Genomic DNA, 22,644 nt, shown 5'->3' on the forward strand with positions numbered 1-22,644 from the left:
CGTTTCCAAATTAAATTTGTTTAAGCGAGTTTCAAACCGAGTAAGAGCTGACTTTACAGCGGTACGTTTTTTGATCAAAGCGTCCACCATTTTGATTTATGTTACGAACTGTATCGATGCAAATAGAATGATATTGCTGGAGTGGGATAACGAAAATGGGACTTACTGACTGGAATGTTGTTGCTGTTGATTGTTGTTGTTGATTGTTGATCTTGATTGTTTCTCTTGCACAACCGGAGATTTTTGCAGTTGTTTGTTGGGATTGTTTCACCACTATTTATTGGGATTGTTTCGCCCTGCTTGATCCACTTGTTTCTTGAATTTCGATGTTGGGATTGTTGCACCACTTTTTCACTTGATTGTTGGATAAATCGCTGATTGGGATTGTTTCACCACTTTTTCACTTTTTTGCTGAATTTATCCGGCTCGAAGGACCATGTTATGAATAATGCGGCGTTTCGCACTATATTAATTTACTCGACTGAATAAATAAAACGTGTTGGATGAGATTATACATGTATTGGTCAGCTTTCTACGGTAGTTACAACAATTTTTAAAACTAGCTATGTACAGGTATTTATGTACAGGGTGCAGGTACCCAGGAAAAACCCTATTATGCGCACTCCGCCAGAGTGGCTGGTTGGTCCCAGGTGCTTGACAGATGGGAAAAACCCGGCGCCTTTGCTGTCTCCGACAACCCCCTCTTTAAGCTTGGCGCACCCACTTCCATAATAGCCACTTTTATAAATAAAAACAAAAAAATAAGGAGGGTACCGGGTTCCCCATGATTAATTGTTTAAAAAATAAAATTAATAACATTTGAATTCGTTTTATTGAAAACTTACTTTAAAATAGTTTAGTAAATTTTTCCAGAGAAGACTAATCCCTAGGATGCAGACGTACCTACACCGGAGTTTGTACATACATACCTATTTGAATTTTTATTGTATTTTATCGAATGGTTCAGTAATAAAAGAATTTTAAATAAGATAACAATGCCCTGTCAAATTGACGTATCTAAATTATTTGCTGAAAAATGAGTCATCTGTGAAACAAATTCGTAATAACTTTTTACGCATACCTAAACTCTGTTTTGGAAAATTAGATCTTTTTAACACTAATTTATTGCGTAGTCATCAGTAAAAGTGTAATAAAAACAGCTGAATACGTTATACTCCGTAATCTGGAAAAAGCCAAAAAAAAATATTTACTGCGGTAATTTTTCAAATAACTCTGTATCCTTGGAGGTTTCGTTAACTTTTGTTAAGCACATGTCAAGAGGTCATTGAGAAATATAATATTGCTAAATATTGTTTACCTTAATTGATAATTAAAAAAGATATTCGGATATAAAGTTTTAGTAGACGCACCCTGTATACAAAGGTGTATTTTTAAAATGTGCCGAAATTTAACCAACGAGGTTGTGGAACAACGTAGAATACTAAAAACAATTAAAAAAAATACAGGGTGTCCCAAAAATGGCGTACTAACTACTTACTACCGTATCGAGGATGTTTAAATGTACACGAAAAAAATATGGAAAAAATTTTTCAGACAAAAAAATTAATTTTTATTATTATTATTATTAACAGTAATACAATGTAAACAAAGATGTACTCGTACAACATTACCATGCAATGTTACCCTAGTGGATTTAAAATAATTTTTTCGATTTCCAAAGCTTCTAAATTCTCTATTATGCAGGATTAGATATTGGTAGTGAATAATCTTGTACTTTGTGATAATATGTACGATTAGATGTAGCTGTCATGACAATTTAATAAATATATTTTGAAATAATTTACCTGTTAAATGCCACTTTCAAAGACTGCCAAATCAACAAATAAGTCCAATAGAATTTTTTAAGATTTTTCTGACGTTTACGATAGTCTCTTCTACACCGTAGTGCATCGTTAGTACGCCATTTTTGGGACAGCCTGTAGAATTTTTTAAATATTTTTTTCCGAGTTGTACATGAAGCCAGTAGCTCGTGGTTAAAATTTCTGCACAACTTTAAAAAACACCCTGTATAAAGTTATTAGATGTGACCGTAATTATAACCTCTTGAATGTTTTCAGAGGAGGTGGTGTTCTCTTAGCTGCTAAATCCACACTAAAAAATAGACCAGATAGATGTCTCGGAGTTGCGTGTGGTACTTAATTATCTCATAGAGATTGTTGGTTATAGATGTTTCTTAGGTAAAAATGTGCTTTTTATATTTGTTGTTTATTTTCCTAGAACCCCATCTTTATTTGAACTGACTATTTTCTGTAACTATTTTGAACATAGTTTTGTGTCCACTGACAATATTATAATACTTTAATATACCACAATTTATCCAAACACAATTTGTGAATGAGGACTGTTACCACCCCGCACTCTCAATATTTGTAAGTTAGGCTACTTATGATACAAATTTATCTAATAATGTTACAACGAAAATTTTAAGAGAGCTAATTATGTCCTATTGCATCAGGAACTTTTAGCTACTGACTGGTCATTTCTTAACTATTACTGTGAGATCAATGATATTGTTGACAAATTTTACCAATATTTATTTAATGTGCTAGATAAGCACGTTCCAGCTCACAACACAAACAATAGAAAAAATAATAAGTTTCCATGTTGGTTCACTTCTTCTGTTATTAATAACATTAAAAGGTATATTATTATACTCATGTCATATCGTGAGGAAATTCCTTAACATTGACACAGAACATAATACACAACAAAGTCAAAATGCGGAGGCAAGACGCCGGTAATTATGTTGATAAGCACTGCACTCTTACTTGATAGTAATATCCGTAATAGTGTATGTACTCCGGCAAAATTGCCGTGTCGCCGGGTGGCGGAGGGACAGTACACTTCTATTAAAAAAAAAAGCGTACAAGTAGTGAGCACAATTTTGGCTAGATTGCCATATCGTAAACCTATCTTTTAATTGTTGTTACTTAGAAACCTGTAACAAAACCCGTGATGATAGCTGGATTTGATCGATGTGTTCTTCAGAGATTTTAATATGTATAAATGTTTTGCCTTATTTATTAGGCACGTATTACCAATTACTACAAGCACAATTCAAACTTTTATTCTCAAATTTATGGAAAAAGGCAATTCTCAACAATCTAACAACAATTTAAAAATTTATAAAAAACAATGTTCACACATTTGACATACATACAAAATGTCAGTAATACGTTTTCTTGGAAACGATTAATTAATTTTATCCCCATTTACAGTATCCCTCAATACGTGTACGCTTTTTTTTTAATAGAAGTGTACATTAAACTAAAGTACGATTTTTTTCACGAGATCAAGAATTCAAATAATGTATATTATTACCAGAGATTTAAGGAATATCGTAGGTTGATCAAAAGGCAAATCGCCTTTGTGTGTGTTGCTTACACTGTGTCCATTTTATCGGTTCCCCCCTTAAAACTATAAAATAGGCAACACAATTTACTTTTTAAAAGGTTGCATTGAATATTACTGTCATGGATGACATCAGTAATCAAATACTTCAAAAATTTGGAAATAGTTGTCGGAGTTATAAATTCTAAAAAAATGCCCTTTAATTCCGAAAAAGTGGATATGTTACCCATACTATCGTGTGTTCAAATGAAATCCTGGGCTGAGTAGGCGTTGGAAAAATCAAACCGTTTGTAACAGTGTAGTCTGAATTTCCCGCCGTTTGACATGAATGACTTCGTCTTTTGTGGTCTCCCAGTGCTTTCGAGAATTTCAATAGTTTGATTTTCGTTTTTTTTAAAACCCAGCCAAGGTGTGTTTACAATGGTTTTGTTACGAGAACATAAAGTTTTCATGGTGGAAGCCCATTTTCGAAACGGAACAAAAGTTAATGGCAACTGGGAATATTCTGTCAGTGCATGTTTTGAGGAGTTCCAGGAACGATTTCCGATTGTTGCAATTGTGTATGAGCAATTTCGACAAACTCTCCATCTTTGTTTAAATAATTTTCGAGAAAGTGGTACTATTGGACGAAAAGAAGGAAGTGGCCAAGTAAAGAAACGTACTCAGGAAGTAATTGGGAATGTTCAACAAATAATGGAAGATTCACCTACAACTTCAATTCGGCATTTGTCACAACAGGTTGATCTTTCTGTTGGAACTTGTCAAAAACTTTTAAAAGAAGATCTGCATTTATTTATTGGAGTTTGGGCTGCTATTAGCCAACGTAGGATTATTGGCCCATATTTTTTCCAAGGTAAATTACTGTAATCATTTGTTACTCATGTTTATTATCTCAAACATATTTGCAGGCAATATCAATGGAGAAAGATATCATGCTGAAATTTTAACACCGTTTTTAAATGAACTTCATGATGGTGAACTAATTTATGGGTATTTTCAACAAGATGACGCAACAGCGCATACAACTGGCGCTACAATAAACTTCTTATCCAATTTCTACGCTGACAGGCGTATTAGTCGAAACACACTCAATAACTGGCCTCCCAGATCTTGTGATCTCACACCCTGCGATTTTTTTTTTGTGGCCATTTCTGAAAAATTCCATTTATAACACCCCCATAAATGATCTGGCAGAACTTCAAAACAGAATACGGATGAAAATTGATCAAATAAATGAAGATCCAGTGGTTCTTGAGCATGTCATCAGAAATGGAGTTAGAAGGCGGGCTACGCTATGCCTACAACAAGAGGGTGCACATTTTCAGCATTTATTGTGAACGTCTGCAATAAAAACTAATATTTATGTCAAGTTGTGCTTTATTTAGATCTAAACATTTTTCCAGGTAATTAATTTACCAAAAAGTTCTCCACTTCCCAAAATTCGTAAAATCTTGCTGAAATAATCTCCAGACGCGTATTTGATGTTTATAATTTCTGACATCGTGGGTTACTATCCAATTTTAAAACGCGACAATTTACATGGTGAAGCACTGGAAAGGAAACGCTGTGCAGGTGTAGGTACAGTTTTGGCATTTCAAAGTTTCGTTTCATGGGTACCATCATATGCATTGAGATGAACAACTTTAATAAAATCCCAGACACTGTGCTTGAAAATGCCCTAATTGGAACATCAGATCTGTTTAATCGGAACATAATTGAACATGTTTGTTTTCAGCAAAGGATGCTTCGAGAATTGGAATCGTTTGTTACTCTATTTTTTGTGAACAACATTGCAAAGAACGAACAAAAACAGAAATATTTTTTTGTTTATACATTTTAGGTTAGCTGTCAACATGCTCTAATTACTGAATTATAACTGTCAATCTATACTTTAAAAAAGCACAACAATTGACGGTTTACAACGCCTTCCCAGCCCAGGATTTCATTTGAACACTCGATATAAAGTCTGTCTCAATTCTAAATTTCCACCAACACTGCGTTCTACTTTGGAAATACAACCGGCAACACTGTTTGGTAAAAAATGCGTCAGATTGTATTTGTTAGGTTATCTGTCAATTTACGTTTTTACAACTCAAAATTTTAGAATAAAGGAAAAGAACGAAAACCTTTTTTAAAATGCAGCAAGTAAGTAGGTAGAAAATCAAATTTTAAAAGCAAAACAAACTTATGAACCAATTTTAATGTTTTCGAATCATGTTTGTGAAATAATTATATTGCCAACTTTGGTTATTAAGAATCCCCAATTTAGAAATATTTTTATTTTGCCAACATAATTCAACAGGTGGTGGAAATTTACAATTGAGACAAACTATAGTTCATTTTTTATTGCTGTAGAAAAAGTCAGGCAGCCAAATATACACTTTCAATAGTTCACTAGATTCCTATTTCAATTTTGTAAATTACTTCAATCCATGATGCCATTAGCCACAATAAATGCATTAATGTCAGTTCGTGTCATTGTCAATTAGGTATTAATTTAAAGGCTAGTTTGGTCAAGGGTTTTTATACTTGATTATCGATGGGCTGCACAGAACAAATTATGTTCAACGAAAAAGTAAGTCGCCCTTATCCATATTCGAAAAAACATGATGTTGAAGATACTGTTAAACTAAAGAACAGCTGATGTGGGAATTGGATGTGCGTATTGAAGTGACCGTGGAACCACTGATTATAGACCGTCTGATGACGATTCGGATTAATCGGAAGAATTCGAAGATGAGAGTTGATTTTTTAAATCCGTAATATATCTGAGTTATCGTTAATTATTGTTTCTATTTATTAACTTACTGCTTTTTTATTCATGAAATTTAGATTAAACACTAGGGTTATTGTTTTCCGGGTTGTGCCGCGGTCGTCTGGATTGCTGGGTAGCTGACGTTTCAATAGCCATGCTGCTATCTTCTTCGGAGCTTGTAAATAAACTGGTTTGGTCTATTCCGTGTTGGGCTATTTATATGGTTAGTGGTGGGAGTGGTCCCCGTGGGATTGGTGGTGGGGGTGGTAGGCGTGGCTCGGTGACTGAAGTTAGTGGGGGGGTGCATGTACGCATGTCGAATGACGGAATTCCACGTGCTAGAAAGCTCAACCCCTTGGTCTCTGTTGAAATTATTTGGATTTTTTCTAATCCACAATCTAATACACAATGTGGATATATTTTTTAATAATTTAGAAAATATTTACAAACGCTACGATGCGTTGGCTGATGGCACACGAATATATAATTTGGACGAAACGTCGACAACTACTGTTCACAAACCTAAGAAAATTGTAGCACAGAAAGGAGTTAAGCAAGTCAACACTTGCAGCAGCGGAGAGCGAGGCATTTTAGTAACAACCTGTTGTATAGTGTCTGCATCTGGAAATACTATTCCTCCAGTAATGGTGTTTCCAAGGAAAAACTAAAACATCGAATGACCGTTGGTGCACCAACAGGCACCTTAGGTCTAGTCTCCGACTCCGGGTGGATGAATAGGGAAATATTTCCAGCTGTGATAAGACATTTTGTGCATCATACATCAAGTAGTTTGGCAAACCCTTCTTTATTAATCATGGATAACCATGATAGCCATCTTGCTATAGAAGCTTTAAAAATAGCCAAAGAAAATGGTGTTGTTATCTTAACGCTACCTCCGCATACCTCTAACAAAACCCAACCATTAGATATTTCTGTCTATTCTGCGTTTAAAGGATATTATGATGCGGCAGTCCAAGCATGGTTGTTACAGCATCCTGGTTTACCTATCAGTATTTATGAAATCGCTTCCTGTGTTAATACAGCTTTTGAACGATCAATGACACCATCCAATATACGATCTGGTTTTCGAAGAACGGGAATTTATCCTTTCGACAAATTTATTTTTACGGACGACGACTTTGCTCTAAGCCAGGTCACCGATAGAGAATTAAAAAATAATACAACTGGAGATGAAGAAATAATGAACAGGGTTGAGATGGAAAATACTGTTTCAACTTCGAACCGGACAGACTCACAACAAGAGAATTTGGAAATTGACAAAGCAACAACTTCGCAAAATGTACTAGAGAAAAAAGAAGATAAGAAGCTTTTAAGTCCACAAGAATTTAGAGGATATCCGAAGGCTAAGGAAAGAAAACTAAATAGAAAACCTAGAGAGAGGGGACGAAGCTTCATTCCCACTGATACCCCCGAAAAAGATGCCATTGAAGAAAAACATAACGAGAAAATGAGGAAACAAGCACTGAAAAATTCTAAACAACTTAAAAGGAAAATAATGGACAATTATGATTCCTCAGAAAAAGAAGAGTTTATACCTCATGATTCTTCGGATGACGCAGATTGGTTTGAGGAAGAACCTCTACTATGCCTTACCAAAGAACTAGATAGACCACCAAAAGTAGATGACTATGTGTTAGTGGAGTTTTTCGATAAAAAGAAGATTTACTTTGTTGGTGTAGTTACTCGAGAAAATAAGGTAGAAAATGAATATGAAGTAAAGTTCCTCAGGCGTTGGTAGAACTGACTAATTTGTATAGTAGGTTACCTCGTTGCCATTTAAAACAATAGTTTGAATTTTTCCCCCTGAAAAAATTACTCGTGACGTCATAATGCACTAATCTTTTACTACAGAGTCTGACGATCACGCATTAGGAGTTCCCTCAGTAGAATAAAACCCAAAAAACCACCCAGTAAACCCCACGGAGCTTATAAACCTTGGTTTCTATTCAAACACTCAAAATTTCTGGGTTGACGTCACGAGTTACTTTTTCCCCCGCCCCACAATTTTCAACGAGGCACCCTACTATACAAATTAGTCAGTTCTACCAACTTTGAACAAATTATATTTGAGCGCCATCTATTGTGACATACTTGTGTTGGTCCAATGTTAATTTGTGGGTATAGTAGTTCGCTCCAGAATGTACGGATAAAAGACACCTACACGTGTGTTTTGATCACAGACCATCAATAGAATTAAGACTTTTAAAACCCGTATAAAACATGGGAGACACTGACAACACTAGCGCTGCTCTAGCGTTAGGCCTAAGGTACTATATCACGAAGGTATCGCCAACGGTGCGGAGATATATCTCCCTCTCTTTTAATTTCGAGCAATGTTAAGTTAATCTATTTGACACGATACAAACATCCCTGAAAATTGTGTATACTTCTATCTTTGTCACACTCACAGGATTTATCGATAATGTCCTCTCTTTTAATTTCGAGGCGAAAAATTGTGGAGCGGAATGGCGCTACCTTCTAAAGATATAGTACCTTAGTTAGGCCAAACTAAATTACCGAGTTTACACGTTAATCCGGTCGGAAATTTCCGTTTAAAGAGGAGGTTGATTTGAAAATTAATTAATAATGTCATTAACAATTTTGAATTTTCTAATTTCTGACATATCGATTTCATCAATAAATTCTATAAATTGTTCTACAAAACCAGTATCTTGAGATAATTTCTTTTTATTTGGTAAGTTTTCTTTTTCTTTTTGAAAAAATACGAAATATGTTTTTTCAGCTCGCGATTTTTATTTTATTTATTTGGAAATGGGCAAAATTAAACATAAATGCTTTGTCCACAACTGTGGATCATTTTATAAGATCGGCGATAAAAATAAACATTTTTTTAAATTTCCAAAACTAGAAGAACAAAGGGAACGATGGATAGAAGCTTTAAATGTGGCACCACCCTTCAAAACAGATAATGCCTTTATTTGCGAGAAACATTTTAGCAACAATTTCTTTACAAATACTCAAAAAACAAGACTTCATAAATACGCCCTGCCGTCGATTTTTTTTCGTGAAGACAATGAAAATTCAATAAACAAACAGCTGAACAAATTCAAAATTCTACGATTACTGAAAATCCCAATGTAGAGAATATAATCCCTCCTGTTATGCCCAAGGCCGAAAATAGACACCCAACAAAATCTTCTAGTGTGTTGCAAGTATTTGAATGCAAGAAAGTTAGTAGTCTTACTTCAAAAGGTAGAAAAATTTACTATATGGACCGAAATCAGCGAAAAACAATTTCAAAATTAAAAAATCTTTTGCACGATTCTAAAAATATCGCCTGAAATTTTAAAAAGTTAACGCAAAGTCAAATTATTGACCATTTAGAACTACACTTCAATTCAGTTGCAATGGAATTTATTAAATCACAGTTTCGAAATGCCAAAAAGTTAAATCCATCGTGGTCTAATGAAAACAAAATTTTTGCCTTAGCACTGTATAAAAGAGGACCGAGGTCTTATAGGTTTTTACGACATTTTTTAAAGTTACCATCAAGAACAACCCTTCATAATTTTTTTAAGCACATTCCGTTTGACTCAGGTATCAATTTACAGTTATTTGAGAAACTTAAAATAAGAGTGCAGAAAATGGATTCTAAAAATAAAATATGCAAATTAATATTTGATGAAGTAGCTTTAAGTACAAATTTAACATATTCAAGATCAACAGATAAAATTATTGGGTATGAGGATTTAGGATCATTAGGTCGTAATAAAAACCTTGCTAACCATGCCCTAGTATTTATGGTTCAAGGCCTGTGTTCAGGGTGGAAACAACCCATCAGCTACTATTTTGTAAAAGACACTGTTAAAAGTCAAAATTTAAAATTTTTAATTACCGAAGTCATAACAGAATTACAAAAAATTGGTTTGAAAATAGTTTGCACAGTTTGTGATCAAGCTGCAACAAATGTGGAAGCTATAAATTTACTAAAAACTGAATCTAATGTTGAACCTTTAAGACCTTATTTCTTTATAAATTTACAACAAGTCATATGTTTCTACGATGTTCCACATTTGTTAAAGTCAACTCGCAATGCATTACTAAAATATACAATATATTACGAAGAAATAAAAAAGGCAAAATTTTTGTATTTGAGAAAAGCTTATGAACATGACAAAAACAGACGTTTTCAAACATTACGAAAAATTAGAGAATGTTATCTTTACGTAAATAAATACCGTCATTTAAAAATGAAAGTTTCTGTAGCTGCAAAAACATTTAGTGCTTCAATGGCTGCAGCTTTAGAAACAATGGTAGATTGCAATCAAATGTCATGCGAAGCATTAGAAACTGCATATTTTGTTCAAGACTTAAATGATCTATTTGATAGTTTTAATTCAACCGGAATCAAAATTAATAAGTGTAATCCACGACTGAGGTGTGCGTTAACTTCTAATTCTTGTCACTGGAATTTTTGGGAAAACATGAAATTAAAAATTAAGACATGGCAATTTTTTAACGAAAAATCAGGGCAAATTAAGGAAGACATGCCATTTAAACACGGTTGGCTTAACAACATTGAAGCCATAAAAATGCTATGGAATGTATGTAATAAAGCCGATTTCAAATTTTTACGAACACGAATGCTGAATCAAGATCCAGTTGAAAATTTGTTTGCTGTAATTAGACAATATGGTGCTGGTCATAATAATCCAAATTGTTTTCAATTTATTTCTACCTTGAAAACTACTATTTTAAATAATTTAATTTCAAACAAAAGTTATTCTGAAAATTGTGAAAAAGATGAAGGTAAAATTTGGGATAATCTGCGAAATTTTTTGTCCCAAAAAGAAATATTGACACCTTCAGTTAATGAAAGCGTAAATGAACTGTTAACTCTTCAAGTTCCTACTTTTGATAAAAATAATGCATTTTCCGACGGTTATGACTTACAGGCATTAACCTATGTAATAAAAAAATTGAAAAAAAGCTTTAATTGTGATAGTTGTAAAACGACATTAACAACCGAAAATTTAAATCAAAGTCACATTTTTACTCTGTACAAAGAGTACGATAAAAAACTGAGATTGAATTATGCAACTGAAAATGTATGCCTTTGCGTGGCTGAAATTTTTGATGCAGTTGTTTTTTATCTGGATAAGTGTGGAGAAATTAACAATATAATACACAAGATGGAAGCAACTATTGTAAATAAGGTAAATTTTAATTGGATTACCTGTAACATGCACAAAAACGAAATTAAAAAGGACATTTTGTATCTAACCATTAAATTAGTAGTTTTTAAAACTACTTATTCAAAGAAAATTTGATGAAAAAAATAAAGCTAAAAAATATCAGCGGCGAATAAATATCCTTCAACATATATCTGGTATAAATTGATTTTTTTTTTAATTGTTTAGTATTGTATTTTTTTTTTGTTTAAATGTGAAAAATGTTATTTGTTGTATATGTTTGAGTTTGCATTAAAATGTTTAACATTTAATTAATCGTTTTAATTTTTTTTAAAAATAAGTACATACCAATAAATCAAACTGAGAAAATAGGCAACTAGCTATACCTACATAAACTAATCAGATATGCAACTTGTTATACATTAGTTTGACCTAACCATGGATTTATTAGTACTGGATACGGCAATACCCTATAAACGTATGTCGACTTTGAAAAAACATATCACAGACTTCGGTACCTTCCCCCATTTCATTCTAACCTGTATTAAAATATGTTTCTCTCTGTTATTACAATACGTATGTCGTTTTGATGTTTCGCAAATGTCAATTTTGAAGTTTGAAATTAATTCAAAAGTCTGAACCTGTGGTCTGAACTGTCATAAAGCTTCCTGCATTCGTAAAATGGAATAATTGCAATAATGAAAACCTGCAGAATTTGTTTTACTCCTTATAGTTCTTCAAGACAAGACTTATCTTTTCATTGGAATGTACCTAAAATAGACAATTCTTTACAAATACCGAAGACCTGGGTGAAAAAATGATTTCAGTTTTCCAAAAGAAACCTTCTTAAGAAACAAATGGATATCAGTGTGGAAGAGACAATCAAAGTTGCAAACGATGCGGTTATTTGTTCAAAACATTTTCGGAATTCTTCACAATACCTGAATTTTCCTACCACACCTAATGCCCCCTTTAATCTCAATTTCGCAGAAGAACATTGTAGTGGCAACAAAGGTAGAGCGTATATAAAACTTAAATATTTAATTTCTCTTTCATAACTTACTTACCTATTTTTAAAAATTGTTAGAAAATAAAACTACGGCTACTCAATCAATAGATTCGAGATATAATGCAGATGTAACAGTAGAGCATTTTAGTAGCCCTAAAAAAGCAAAACGACATGTAAATATGATCCAACATGTTGACGAGCAAATGGAAATACACTACGAATGTAAGAAAACTGCGAAAGCTCTAAACAAAAACAAGATAAGAAGTAAACTTAACAAAGTTGTATTACATATTTAATAATGAATAAATATAAGAATCTGTTACGATTAATATTTATTTTGGTGTTTTTTGTAAGTTTCATGGATACTTGTGAGTTTGAATTTACGCACAAATTAAAGTTAAGTGGTTCACAAAAGTATAGTTGTTGAAGGCAGACAACTCTCTTCACCTTTGTAGTCCAAACCTGGATTTCCTTTTGTGAAATCTTTACCAACAGCATTGTCAGTGTTTCACATTAGAGTGAAAAATACCTGGCTTTAGACGAATTAGTCATTCTTAATATGTTCAAGTTCTAAAACAATAATACTTGATAAAGTTAACGGTTCAAATACTCTCGAACTATGCAAACTTCAGAGAAACAGATTAGAAAAAAGATGACACGAATGACAGGAGAGTAATAAATAATGAGAATTTAAACCAATCAGAGTCGGGGGACTCGCTAAAGGATAGTGCTAATACTCAGATAATGCGTTGAGAGCGACAGAAATAGATGGTACGTCTTGTTCAACTATAATGGCTGTACACCGTATCCAGTACTAATAAATCCATGGACCTAACGCTCGGGCAGCGCCACTTGAGCGCTTCTCCAAAAATGTAATCCCTCTTGACAGCCTTACTATAGTTTAATTGTCTGTGATCAAAACCACAGACAATTAAACATAATAAGACTGTCTAGATCTATTCAAATTTCAGCGACGCGCGATACTAGCGACGCGCTAACGTAGGGCCGAACTAGATGTATAGTAAGTTGCATATTCCTTAATTATTGCAATCGAATGTATAATTAGTTGCATACGGACATATTTTTTTGTTTTTATTTACCTATTTTCATATTATGGTTTTATTTATTAAAAAAAAACCAAAGACAAACAATTACCCAAACATTTTATTTCATTATTTTTAGAGTTTTCTTATAAAGGTTTGAATTTTGAAATTGTTTTTCGCTTATAACGATCCATGTAATAGATTATCTTTTCTCTGAGATTGAGTTCACAAATTTTGGTACGTTGAAAAACCTATAACACTTTGCCTGAGGATTTTGATGAATGTGCACGTTCTGGGATAACTTCAGGATCAGAAATCACCACTTCTGTAATTTACATAGTCATTAAAATCGTCGAATTGTCTAAAAAAACTGTTATTTTGTGACACTGTGAATTTGGAACGAAAAACTGATGGGAATGGCACGGGAGACCTATAAAATCTAGTTTTTTGAGAACTTGTAGAATAATTTTCTGAAAAGTGGTCTTGCCAAGTGAGTGAATTTTGTAATTTTGAAGAAAGTATTCCAGAAGTATCTAAAACCTTTATCCACCTTTTTTCAATTCTGAAAATAACATTTTTTGTAATAACTTTTTTTTCGAAAGTATTACTTACCGAATACGAACTTTTTGGTCAAAAACAATTCAAACAAGTTAGTCAGGCTTCGACATCGCAGGTTGAAGAGGCTCGGGACAAGTACGAAAGTCGTTTTGGATTATTTTATCATTTTTATCATAACGAAATTGATTAGCCAATTTTTGACAATGATTAATAAAGATTTTTGAAACGAACAAATCTGATTTTTTGAATAAATCAAATTTCCCGCTGTAAACGTAAATAGTCGATTCATCATCGACTAAATACGGTTATTTAGTTCGGCCCTACACTAGGGTTGCGCTAGCATCGTCCACGTCTCCTAGGTTTTATATGGACTTTAACAGTCTTAATTCGTTATTGGTCTGTGGTTTTGATCACAGACAATTAAACTATAGTAAGACTGTCAAGGTAAAACTTGTAGAATTTGCAAGAAGAAATGTAGGCATTAAATTAGGAAAAAAGACGTTTTCTGAATATATTATTGGTCAAACATGGAACGATGTGGGTTTAAAAAGTCTGGAATACACCCTCTTAATTCGCAAGTTGTACCGGATAATAAATACGATCCAGAAGCCTTAAAAAGGTGGAAACAATTTAAAGAAGAACAAAAGCGGCCTCAAGAAAACGCACCGGAAATGCTAGATGTCACCATAAGACAAAACGATCAACAATTATTGAACGAAAAAGCATCTACTTCCAGTGCTACGTCTTTTGAAGGACTCTTACTCCAGAAGTCCAGAAGGTTCATCACAGTAAAAAGGAATCAAACGAACCTCAAAAAAAAAAGAGTGGCAGTAGAGGCGGAAGTACTTACACAACCTGAAGATCTTCGAAGACTGAAGGAGATGGAAAAACAAAAGCTAGAAAAGCAAAAAAACAAAAAGATAAGAGGACAGTCAAAAAATACCGTCAAATAAGTGAAAAAGAAGCCAAATTACAATTTAAAAAATGTGACTAAAACTAAAAATGCAAAGAAGAAAAGGCGACTAGACAGTTCAACTAGCGAAGAAAGTGAAGATTAAGAACCTCCATATATAGAAGATGCAGATGATAATGATCCTGAAGACTTTAGTGAAGAAGAAGATATATTAACAAACAATCCCAAAGAAATGTCTGTTGGTGTCGGAAATTGGATAGTCGTCAAATATGCAACCAAAAAGATCCTCAAGCATTTCATTGGTAAAATATTAGAAAAAACAGAAAACGGATGGTCAAGCTCACTAAATTTACTAAAAATAAATTTATGTGCCCACAAAGTGAAGATGTCGACAATGTGGCAGATGCGGATGTACTACTCCGTCTTCCAGAACTCACTGTAGCACGAAGGGGCGATTTTATATTTCAAATTGGATTGACAGGTCTAAATCTCTAGAAACTTGTCAAAAATTTGTAAAAATCAACAATTGTTCTTACATTTTATCACTTTTCTCAAATATTCACACTTGTCCATCACTGCTTTACGCAGCCTTACCGTCTTTACATAGTGGGCCGGTTTCACACTTTCCCCCTATTAGTGGGTAAAGTGTGACCGACGAACAATTCTTTCTAAAAAAAATATTTTTCATGTGGCTTGAGCAGATCTGGAAAAATTACTTCAAGCACATAAACCTTCAATCAATGTACAATAACAATTTCGGTGCCATTACTTGCAGCATTCTGGAGATATAAGGCGTCAAAGATAAATTTTGAAAAAAAGTGGTCACACTTACCTAGGTCTACCTTAAAATCATTTTTTATTATACCTGAATCATAATCTCTGATTTTTGACACTAAAATGCGTGCAAAATCGGCCCCTTAAAACACTAAAGCTTTAAAGTCGCTTAGGTAACAACAAATTTACCTATATTTTGAACAATGGTAAATAGACATTTATACACAATTTATAATTAAAAGATTGAATTGGCTATGGTTTTTTGCCCAAGGGGAAAAAAGACCCGATTTACTTCATACAATTAGGGAGTAAAGTTGCTCATTATATGCTGGTCGTGCAAAAAAATGTTTTGATGACAATAATTCCTAATATTCAAAGGTTTTGCTTGACGTACTCTGTCCAGTATATTTAACGTACTATATAATGTAAATTATTCATGCAATTGAAATTAACTGCGTTATGCGTTAACTGTTTATTTATTGTATAAAAAGTAACAATTAATTGCTTTTTTTAAGTTCTTACTAATAAGAGGTTCTTTGTTGTTAACAAGTATGCATGCCATCAATCAAATACAGGCTGGAACAAAAGTATCAATTATTGGCTGTAACTTTTTAATTGACAATTTATGAAAAAATGTTTAATATAAAAGTTGATTGGTGTATTATCCTGCATCATCTGGTCTTTCTAGTTTGTTCCTATCTTCTTTTGTTTCGCTGCTATGGCAACCAACTTTGGTTTTTTAAATAGCACCCATACATTTTTTGTGTGATTTTCAAACAAGCGTATCTTTCTGTATTCATAAATACAGTTTTGCCATTATGGGGAAAAAGAATAAAATAAAAAAAAAAATAAAATCAGGTGATAAAATTAACTTACTAAGTAATAAAATGCAATATAAAGAATGCCATGGAAATTTGACAATTTTTGTTGAACGTCATGCATGATAATAAACCAAACAATTTTTATATTAAACATTTTTTCGTAATTTTTCAAATTAAATATGGGTGCTATTTAAAAAACCAAAGTTGGTTGCCATAGCAGCGAAACAAAAGAAGATAGGAACAAAGTAGAAATACCAGATGATGCAGGATAATACACCAATCAACTTTTACATTAAACATTTTTTCATAAATTGTCAAATTAAAAAGTTACAGCCAATATGTGATACTTTTGTTCCACACTGTATACTGGGTGCCCCAAAATTCGCGGAACAACGTAGTAGTACGTTGTTAAGTAGTCATTAAGAGATCAGGTAAAAATGTTTAAAAAAATCAATCTTCTTTTTTGTAGAAGATATGGACCTATTCGTTACACTAAATGTGGCAACATGTAAAAACATTCTATGCATCCCAATAGCCTGCAAATATTTAATTTTTGTTGTATCCATGGAAATGGGAGGGAAAAATCAAAGCCGTGTTGCCGTACGCTGTTTGAGGTAAAACGAACATAAAATTACTACTTGGAAATGTTTGAAATAATGGGAGAAAATAATTGCAAACCTGATCACAATCGTTCAAAATTATTAGGCCACTGGCTAGTAAAAGACAAATAGTCAAAATCTTTTTTATTATTTAAAATAAATGAGATCAAAGCTGCACCTTTTGGGCCCCCATATCTTCAAATCTTCAAACATGAATTGACATTACCTCATTGAGTTGTTCCGCGAATTTTGGGGCACCCAGTATACATTATTCAAATTTCAATTACCGATTCTTTTTTTCGGTATTTTTGCAACCCGAAACACAGCAAACACGTCCCCAATTAATTACTCATTTTTTTTTCTAAATAATTTGAATTTCTTACTTTCAAAAAGCCGATTATACACGTCGTCGAATACGAAATTATTTATTTGAAAACCGCCGCGCTCCGCCGCTTGGCGGCGCGTCATGCGTCAATCGATGTCGGGCAAGCCTACGTATAGTTGACATTTGTATGACATTTCATATGCGTGCATTTGATTTTTTTATATCTATCATGGCGCATTGACTTCACAATTTTCAAAATTGCGCGACTATGAACTGTCAAATAAATGTCAACTCTATCCTACCTACAGAGTTGCCATATAAATTTTCGTACATAGTTGCCATACTTATCCACAATCATTTTGAATCACCCAATACATGCCTAATCTTGGTGCAAACAATATATGCAACTTCATGAGGGTACTTGTGTAACTGGCTGCATAACCTAGATGGTGTTAATTTCTGAATAAATATGGGTATTTCAGAGATAACTCTGGCTAATGACTAAATGACTATTCTGTATCGAGTATGTTAAAGTAGCATGTACAGTTAGGGACACCGAATTTCATGATGTTTCTGTCACTTCAAAAAATTGCAATGTAAATCACTCTTTATTGTCAACTTGACATTCAAAAGTCAAATTTTGAAATTTAGTTTTTGTTCACGTCAATCGCATGTCAATCAAAATCGTCGCAAACGGTAAAATTGAGGTTAATAATGTAAAGCCTGTTTTACATTTTTTGACGGTATATTGACAGCATGATTGACAGTGATGCTCGAAATTCCGTGTCTCGAACTGTACGTTAAAACGCCGAATTTTAAACATGCCTTTAAATTTGGTAACAGGAACCGATAGAATGGAATAATCTAACGTACGGATTGTGAACGTTAATCATTATATTGGGTGTTTCAAAATGATTGTGGATAAGTATGGCAACTATGTACGAAAATTTATCTGGCAATTATGTGGGTGGGGTATCGTTGATATTTGTATAACATTTCATTAGCGTGCATTTGTATCTGTTTAAATACCTGGCTTTTTGGAGCCTTACGTAAAAACATGTAAGTAAAAATATTAACAATACATTGTTTAGAACCTTTAAAGTAAATACAAATATTTTGCAGAACTTTTTCTAATCTTAAAATCTTAAATTCAATAAGGAACGACATCAGCAACACAGGAGATATTGAAGAATTCCAGGAAAGTATTGCTGGAGAGATTACCACTGAAATTAACGACACCATTGACACTTCTTTTCAATATTCAAGAAATGAAAAATTCAATGTATTTAATGACAATAATGATATAACATAACAGACATATAACACAAAAATTAATAAATATTTAGAGCTCTCCGTTGCTATGAGAAATCTTTGGTGTTTAGAAAAAAATTCGATTTTACCACTTATAATTTCAGCAACGGGAATAGTACCGCAATCTATTTTTAAAAATTTAAAATTTCTGGATTTAGGTAACACATTGGTGGTTGAAATTCAAAAAGGTGTATTATTATACTCATGTCATATCGTGAGGAAATTCCTTAACATTGACACAGAACATAAAACACAAAAAAGTCAAAACGTGGAGGTGAGACGCCGGTAATTATGTTGATAAGCACTGCACTATTACTTGATAGTATTATCCGTAATAGTGTATGTACTCCGGCAAAATTGCCGTGCCGCCGATTGGTGGAGGATTAAGTACTAGTAGGAGAGAAATTCTACTTCTGGGTTCAGTTCGAGAGTCAATAGTGACGCCTACTAAGACTAGTAGTGAAAAAACCAATTTACATTGGGCAAGCTGTATTAGATTTATCAAAATTGTTAATGTATAACTTCCATTACAATGTAATTAAAAAAGAATTTAATGAACACATAAAACTTCTTTATGGAGATACCGATAGTTTTAAATATGAGATTAAAAAGGCAATTTCTATGAATTTATGAAAAACAATCCCGACTATTTTGATACATCTGATTATCCAAAGGGGATCATCCATTATATTCCGATAAAAATAAGAAAGTAATAGGAAAATTCAAAGATGACTTGAATGGTATTAAGATATTAGAGTACATAGGTTTAAGATAAAAAAAATGTACCGTTACAGAACCCAAAAAATTCTGTTTCGAAAAATTTAAAAGGTAGTAAGAAAACAGTATTAAAAAAAGAAATAAGTTTTGAAGATTACAAAAATTGCTTATTTAATCAAAAAGAATACTTTCATAAACAGAAAGTGATCAGGAGTCATAAACATGATATTTTTACTGAATAAGTAAAGAAAAAGTCTCTAAGTTGGAAAGATGATAAAAGACATCTTTTACCCAATTCTACAGATACATTAGCATATGGCCACGTATTAGTATCATCATAGGTACATGGACATTTTTGAATAAATTGCTATTTTTTATTAGTGTTGAAGTTTAATAAATTAAGAAAACAATAATAACAATTGAAGCATTGGGTGGAAAAACAGCGTTATCCAGAAAACATCATTCCGAGATAAATCAATTTGAAATAATTTGAATGCTGCAAATGACAAAATTATATGAGTTTTGGTGCTGTGGCTTGTGAGGATTATTATTTCACCGAGTCTCTATTGTTTTCCTTCAAGAAAAAAAGTAATACTATAAAACAGATTTTTCTACAGCCCATTTAAAAAAATAATGAGAACGCTGTTTTTCCACCAAATTTAAAATCATTCAAGAAAATGCGATAAAGTAGGTGATTTTACATAATCGAAACATCGATGTCAACAAAAAAATTATTTTTAGGCTATTGTTCTACGAATTATTGGGAAAATACTCTAGAAAAATATATTCAGAACAATTTGACGACCACGTATACCATCACTGTTAAACGATAATTTTCAGTGTTTTCAAGGAAAAACAGCGTTATACAGGTTGGGCGGCCGTATTACGAGAACGTTTTTGAAGTTGTCTTTCATTAAAGTTGCGATTAAGGTATAAAACGATATAACCTTTGATTTTATATTACTAGATTGGCCACCTAAATGGAAAACCGTATGCAAGAAATTTTACTTTTGGATGCCACTGATAGAGAGCGTAGCAAGCAACGAAACAAATTTTTACAGTCGACCGAATGAATTTATGAGCACTAATTAGAGTTGATGAATATTCAGCCGAGCGGTTCTTTCTTTGCCACTTTTCACAGAATCACAGACACAGCGTACGCTATCAAGGGCCGAGCCAAGCCAAGTAGTGAAGCAAAATCGGACCGAAATTATGACTTCTAGTGATTCCAAAGTATAACTAAATGAGACCGATACTATCTTGTAGAGGACATTTTGGGACATAAGGAATGGTCATCTACAACTTTTTTTTAATAAGATCGAACTTTGAAAACGGCTTTTATACGTAGTTGGGGTGTAATTCGAAACACTACGTTTCTCGTAACATTTAACGCTGTGTTAATTCAACTATTGAAGCTATAATTTTGATTTTTTGTATATTTATACTAAAAAGTACAGCGCTTCCAATAGTGAATTGGAAATTTCGCAAATATTGAGAGTTTTGAAAAAAACTATTAATACATTCAGATGAATCAAAAATGCGCATAGTGAACTTCACTCTGCTGGAACCTATGTGAAATGTTAAAAATTTCGATACACATGCAGCGAGTCAAATGTAACTAAGATATCGGAAAAGTTTTTAAAAAAGAATTAATTCGGTGGCCTGTATACTTTCTGAGAAAATAATTATTTTTTATTCGGCGAGCGAACGCGCGGCAGCTTCTGGCTCTGGTAGGCAGAAATAACCCGGCACGCGTATTTAGTCGTCTATCGATGTAGGGATTGTAGTAGTCTAAAAACAATAATCGTAAAATTTTGAGTCGGTAATTTTTTTGTATTTTTGCTAAAATTTACCTATTTTAAATGCTTTCTTCGTCATCTTCATTCTCATATACCTAAACAAGAAACATTGTTGTGACATTTTTTGCAAGAACAATGTGCAGCATTAAGCCTTCTTTTATGCACATACAGGGCAAGTCACGTAAGGCTTATTTCTGAATTTATTTTGTACGCAACCAAAAATACTAATGACGCTGACTACTTGATACCATTTATAAGGTGATTTAATTTAGTAATCAACGTAGGTATGTAATTTGGGTAAAAATGTCACAATGACGTTTTCCTGTTCTAATTAATGAAATCAAAAATTAAATTCATCAACTGTCATTTTGACATTTTTAGCCAAATTACATACCTACGTGGATTACTAAATAAAATCACATTATAAATCTGTGGCGGTCGTGAAAAAGTAGGTAAGTCGAAAATGTAAATTTTTCAGGGCAACGATTCAAAATTCCATATCATTCTTAAAATCCTGTAATTAAATAGAAACTTCTTTCTACCTGTACTTGCTTTCAATATAAGTAAATTTTAAACTGTGAAAATCTGAATTATTTAATTCCATGATTTATTATTAAGGTGTAAACATCGTTAACTCATTTTTGAAATTATTTGACTTACCTACTTTTTCACGACCGCCACAGAAATGGTATCAAGTGGTCAGCGTAATTAGTATTCTTGGTTGCGTACAAAATAAATTCAGAAATAAACCTTATGTGACTTGCCCTGTATATGCCGTTCACGATTATTTTAAACACGCAGGAGGCCGCGATGTTTTTTTGTTAGATTGGCGTCAGGTCCTGTCATATGACGTTTCGTTTTTAAATATTCGCATTGTTGTCAATTCCGTCATTAATTTAGTTAATAAGAATTTACCCAGAACTGCCCTACAAATATGTATGTTTCATTTCAATTACAATTTTACGATTATTGTTCCTAATGCGTTTAATTATTTAAAAAATGTAACAAGTTGGGAGTAGTGTTCGGTTGAATTATAACCTAAAATAGATTTATTAAGACAAATCACAATACTGCCAACTAAAATGTCAGATTTTCATAGATAGTCCGAATTTGAAATAATCGTGAATGGTTTATACATTTTTACTATCCCACCTCCACCCGGCGGCACGGCAATTTTGCCGGAGTACATACACTATTACGGATATTACTATCAAGTAATAGTGCAGTGCTTATCAACATAATTACCGGCGTCTTGCCTCCGCATTTTGACTTTGTTGTGTATTATGTTCTGTGTCAATGTTAAGGAACTTCCTCACGATGTGACATGAGTATAATAATATACCTTTTTGAATTTCAACTACCAATGTGTTATCTAAATCCAGAATTTTTAAATTTTTAAAAAGAGATTGCGGTACTATTCCCGTTGCTGAAATTACAAGTGGTAAAATCGAAATTTTTTCTAAACACCAAAGAT

At 32.9% G+C, this 22,644-nt stretch overlaps 1 long non-coding RNA gene across 1 annotated transcript; it reads left to right on the top strand.

Moving 5' to 3' along the window:
- Window positions 1-4,167: 4,167 nt before the first annotated feature.
- LOC138129712 (uncharacterized) lies at window positions 4,168-4,741 on the top strand. Its single transcript, XR_011159352.1, has 2 exons — window positions 4,168-4,225; window positions 4,281-4,741. It is a non-coding gene; the product is annotated as an uncharacterized lncRNA (long non-coding RNA).
- The last annotated feature ends 17,903 nt before the right edge of the window (window positions 4,742-22,644 follow it).

Source organism: Tenebrio molitor, chromosome 4 (genome assembly GCF_963966145.1).
Source record: "Tenebrio molitor chromosome 4, icTenMoli1.1, whole genome shotgun sequence".
NCBI lineage: Eukaryota > Metazoa > Arthropoda > Insecta > Coleoptera > Tenebrionidae > Tenebrio > Tenebrio molitor.